Below are 6000 nucleotides of genomic sequence, written 5' to 3' on the forward strand. Positions count from 1 at the left end.
TTTGCATGGGAAACATGTGTAGTGCAGGTGTATTCGTGGTGATGAAGTGGATGCTTTTTTAGGTTGTAACATACCGTCTTTTAATCTCCAACAAAGAAGAGTATTTTGAGAATTGCCACTGGAGGCAGATTTTTGCTTAAATTTAGATAAACGGTTAGATTGTTTCTGATAAATAGTTATTAAGTTCTGTTTTCAGTGGAAAGTATAGTCTTTTGACATTTGAATGGTATAAAGCATCTTCATTGGTTTAGACTTTGTGGTGTACAACAAGTTGTAATTGTACTTCAGTCTACCTGGAGCTGGTCTTCCCTGTATGTAAAATTGTAAGTCTCATGAGGGGTGAGGGGCATTCTAGATGTCACTCTGTTAAGGCAGCAAATGCATGCTCTGCGCTTTTTTTGGTTTGTTTTGAAAACAAAGTAAACTCAGGAGATTGACTGCATCTGTTTCTCCTGCATGAGACCTACCTTGCATGTAGGCACTCAAAATCTCATTTTTGTGTATGCATTGAAGCTACTGTTTTATTGTTCTGTCGGTAGCTTGACGCCTTCACTGAAGTTTCTAGATCGGAAATCATCAGCTGGTGCAAACCTCCCATTGTTGCTTTCAGCCAGCGTTATAAAGATTAGTCATCTTCCTCTTGGGTATCTTTCTAGAAAGGGCTGTGTATTCTGATCAAGCCTCTGCATAGCTCAAGCCTAGACTAGACTGTTCTGCTCCGTACTGTGTAGGGAAGAGCACATCCCTGTGCTAGTGCATAGAGTCGGCAGCACTCCTTAATTGGTGCCCACTCAATATATTAAGCGTTGACCGCACTTTAAATGTTGTCAGTTTCGAGAATTTTTGGACTGCGTTTTTAGAATGATAGGTTGTCCCTTGTTGAAGGCCTTTGGAGTCCATGACCTGAAATTCCTTGTCAAGAACTGGGGGAATTAAGCGCATGAACCACGTAGTTGTTTGGGAGGGAGGTTTTGTATATTTGTGAGAATCCTGATGTTGGTCCTGGACCGTAACTGGTTAAATAACTGGCCTCATTTTTTGAGCAATTGAAGAGCAATTCAGGGACTGTTGAGCGTTTTGTTTGACAGATTCCCTCTTTCTGTTAGAACTACTCTTTAACTAGTCTCCTCCTCCCAAACTCAGGAGAGGGAAGGTTAACTTAACACCCTGCTTGTCCAGAGCCTGCGGTCATGGCAGGTGCCGAACTCTCCAGAGGAGGCTTCTGTGCCTGTACTCCTCACATCAGGCTCCAGCACAGTTTTCTTCCTCATCCCTGAGTCTGGAAGCACTCAGGCTTTCAGCGGCTGTTGGCACCATGTGTTTTAGAGCAAGCTTGTGACAGAATAGTGGGCGTGCACAGAAGACCGCTCTGTTCCTCTCTATACGAGCAGAGGGGGAGCAAATTCCTCCACTGTTCGTACAAGAGCATCAGAACAGCTCTGCTGGGTCAGATCAAAGGTTTGTCTTGCCCAGTGTCAAGTCTCAAAACAACAGCTGTAATCTGATGTGTAGGGAAGAGCAAGAACAAGGCCCGCAAACAGAGCAGGGCATTCCTGCTTATACTTTCCAGCTACTTTCAGCCCGAGGACTTGCGATGATGCTGTGTACTTCATCTTGGGTTTCTGCTCTGTGGACTGAAGTCAGCCCTTGAAACTGTCGGTTTTAGCCTACGGGACCTTTTGACCAAGCTGGTACTTTGCTCACGGGCTATTCCTGCACGAAGAGCTTCCTTTTGTGCGTGGCTGTTAGTAGTTTCATGTGATGCTTCCCCATTTCCGTCTCAGAAGGGACATTCAGCTGTCATCCCTGGCTGCTTACTGCATGTCACTTGTGACTTTCCGCATCGCTTATCACAGCCGCCTCAGTAGTCGCCTTTCCTGACTGTACAGCCCTGCTGTAGCTTCCTCTGCGTGGCAGCTGCTCTGCACCTCTGGTTAGCATTGGAATTGTTCTCAACTTGTTCTAGTACATCCTCTTCTGAAATGAAGAGAACATTTTTACAGTGACACAAAGATGTTTGCTGTTTTGTTTTCTGTTTCGCTCAGGTATTTCCCAGCATTTAATTACTCTTGTGACCAGCACTGAGCCTTGAACTGTCTTCCTCATAGAAGTAACAGTTTAGTAGAAACCTGCTTTATTCTGCTTTCCCGATTTCCTAAAAGACAGCAAATTAAAGAGCAGTTCTTTACATGAAAAGAGTTAGTACATTCAACAGTTCAGATCCAGTGTTGCCCTCTCAGCCTCAGTGAATTTCTGTCCTAGACTTTTACAGGCTTTGGCCTTTAATGGGCATATTTTATTCCACTCCTACTCCTAAGAAATGTTTTGTTTGCTTCTTAAAGTGGAAATAGAACATGTCTGTAATGCTTGATCAAGAGGAATTTGCCTCTATTTTGTTCAGTCTCCTTGGCCGCATACCTATGTGAAGGCTGAAACGCTTGCTTTCTTTGGGGAAGGTGAATCCAGCAAACCCCGTTCATGCGAGTTGCTAGTTTTAGTACCTCAGCTTCCCATCATGGCTCCAGCTGGGTATAGGTATAGTCCAGTCAGTGTCTCGTAAGTCGTGTAAGTAGTGAGTGAGATGAAGCAGTTTTGGCGTTTTTCAGTAACTGAGGTGAAAAGGCAAAACTTTCACGTCTGTCAGCTTTGGTAGCTTTGATTCTCCGCCAAACAATGTTTCGGACTCTGAAGCTGCAGAAGTATCAGACCTGAGTGGAGGGCCTGTCCACAAGTGCGGTGAATCCATGGTCAGAAACATGTTCGCTTAAAAGACCAAACAATAAAAAAAAGGGATAGCTTGGGAACCAGACTTGTGTGGGCTAGGCTGATGCTGTTAGGATGAAAATGGTATTATTACCTATTATATTAGATTACTGAAGAGTTGGTGTGTAAGATTCTACGAACACAGTGATAAAAAGGAATCTGAAAGGGGTGCTGTGCAGTGTGACTGCTCTTCAGTTTCCACACACGCAGCTGTAAGGGTTAAAATTGGACACAGCATTGGAAGTACAGGTTCACCAGTGAGGGGGAATGAAATTTCCCCAGTTTGCTGGCCACGCTCGTCCTGGTGTAGCCCAAGGTGTCATTAGCCTTACTGGGCACTGCAGCACCCCCAGGTCCTTTGCAGAACTGCTAGTTAGAGTGTCAAGACTTCTTTCACCACGTCGGCTAGTAACAGTTTCTTGATAATGGTTATCCCAATATGCATGTTACTTGTTTTTTCTTTATCAAACACTGCAATTTGGTTTTTACATCCCCCGCCTGGTATTGCTCTTCATTATTCTCTTCTTTCTGCAAATCTCATTATTTAAAATTGTTTCTAGAGCAGTTGTTCGCTGGAATATCCAGTTTAGAACGCTTACTTGAGAAATCTTCCCTTCTCTCACTGCTTGATTAAGGCTGCTCACTAATTTTCCTGGAAATTTATTATTATGTAAATGTCACCAGGAATAAAGAGGTCATCATCACTCGTGAGACTTGGATTCTAGCTGGTGTAGGTAGTGACCTACAGCCTGCCTGCCGCCTTTGTTTTTGTGCCTGGGAAGGAGTTGTGGTTCAGACATCAGACAAAAGGCACTGCTAGCCACGTGTTTTTCACGTGGCCTTGTTAATAGTACTGAAGCAGTACATCCAGACAGCGCATTTCAAAGATGGAAAAAAGAGTCAAGTGGGTGTCCAGCAAGTGCAGGAGGTGTGTTGGAGGGAGCTAGTTCTCCCTGGAGTACTCCATTACTGTATTTGCACAGGTCTTTTTGAATGATATTATACAACTTTGTCAAGGAATGTACGTGTGTTTCTATTGATATGTATACACATAGCAGGTTATATACTCAGCACTGAGTAATGACAGACTCAAGGTGGCGAGCGTGATTTTTGGAAAGACTGTCTTATTACCAAGTGTGACCTCTTGTCTTCTGTAAACTCACACATAATGGTTTTCAAAAGCTTTTTTCCTCTTAACAGAAGGAAACATTGCAGACTCTGAGCAGTCATTCATCTTTAGGTCATTGATGGATAAGATATTTGCAGAGGAGATGAATATTCTAGAACAGGTGATACTGAGAAAATTTTTCTGTCTAAAGCTAAATTCCAGGTGCTTAACTTTGGGCCTGTACTGCCTCAGTGAAATAGAAACAGAACTTGGTTGTTTGGCCCTTTTCTCTCTCTCTCTTTTTTTTTTTTTTTTTTTTAAGCTACAGATTTTTGCCACATGATCATGGAAATGTACCAGTCTGCCCAATGGCTGCCTGCAAAACACATGCAGAGCAGCAGCAGAGGGCTCTAAAAAGCAAGCAACACATTATAACTTAAGGTCTTAATGACTGGATGGGGTGGGGTGAGATTCCCAACCAGAAACGTGTGGTTTCCATGTGGTTCTGCATCACACAGCTCTGCGAAGTTGTTTGAGCTAGATCTGTCGTCATTATTACACGTGCTGGTAACAAGGAGCGCGCCTGTATTTCTTCTAGCTTATTTCTTCTAGCTAGTTTAATAACTGAGGGCAAAGCTCAGACTGTGGGGACATGTACCCTAACTTTGTGTATTCTAGTTTTCTGATCTCATATTTTGCTTAATATGATATTTTGCAAGAGGTTGTTTCAATTTAGCAACCTTAATTCTGAGTTAAAAACGCTTACTATGTCAACTGTCTAGGCAGTGTTCAACACCTGTTGGATGCCCTTTTGGAGTGGAGAAGAATAGCTTTTATTTTGTTTTATTGGTTTTATATTAGTTTTATTACAAGATAACATTGAGTGATCTTTGGGTTTATTTCTTTTGTTGTTGTGTTGTGTTGTGTGTTTTTTTAAGGAGAATACTAGTGTTAAAAGTGAATCCAGGACAGCGGAGACAGAAGAGAGACAATTCACTTCAGGAGCTGAGCCTGTGAATGAATCTGTAGGACAGACAGATTCATCTGTAAAATCTTTCTCCAGGAAAAGACGCGGTTCAGACACAGGCAACTCTCTCGGTAAGAAAGATTCTATATTTTCTCAGAGATTACGGCGACAGCTACTCTGAAACTAACTATTACAGAAAGGGGAGAGTAGAAGAATTTAGTTGTTGTCTGCCGTGTAAGTACCTCATTGTTCCTTCAGTTAAAATATTAAACTTGTACAACCTCTAGCGAGAGCGGCTCCCACCAGGGCAGCGTGCCCCCTGGGCTTTGCCGGGGATGTGCAAGAAGAGTTCATTGCATGTGACAAAATGACAGGGGGCAGGAGGCGATGAAGAGGTCCACCAGGCAGCTCGCTTTCCAAATGCAGACGTTCATCTCCCCCCCGAGCTCTCCCCATGGCCAACCCCATGGATCCCACACAATTCAGCCACCCGCCCCATCTCCCTGAGGGGAGCAGGTTTGCAGGCGCTTGCCTGACCTGCAGCTGCTCCATCTGCCTCTCCAAGGCCGCCACTTTCATCTCCCAGCTCTTCCTCAGCTGCTCCTCTTGCCGCAGCACCTCTGACTTCTCAGACAGCTCGTTCATCAGCTTGCCGCACCACTCCTGTAACCTGGCCACCTCAGCGTTTTGCCTGCACCAACAGAAGCAGCGTTATTCCAGCCCGCAGGCCAGTCAAGCATCCCTGGCGTTACCCAGGGGGAACACATCCTCCTGGTGGGCCTGGTAACAGGGCTTGAAACATCTCAACGGTTGTGTTGGCCTGTTTCTCGGACACGCCTGGTCCTTCAGGGATGGGGTGGAAGGAGCTGACACATCAATTTCAAAAGCTCCGTTTCCATCCATACTAATGAAGGTATTCCAGCATGCTAGTAATCAATCAAATGTACTTGGTAGTAACATTAGAAGAGGCAATCGGGTCACCAAGCAGGTAAGCCCTGCCTTAGCTTAGGCATTTGGATGGTTTTCTCTGACGTGTGTCAGAGCAGACATCTGGCTACATGCCAAATAGCAATGCAGAAATACCGGGGAGAACGTTTTCACTCCATCCGTGCTCAGACTGTTCCCCTTTTCGCTGCAGGCTCTCTCAGGAGCGCACCTCTCC

Source organism: Falco cherrug, unplaced genomic scaffold (assembly GCF_023634085.1).
Source record: "Falco cherrug isolate bFalChe1 unplaced genomic scaffold, bFalChe1.pri scaffold_41, whole genome shotgun sequence".
Classification (NCBI taxonomy): domain Eukaryota; kingdom Metazoa; phylum Chordata; class Aves; order Falconiformes; family Falconidae; genus Falco; species Falco cherrug.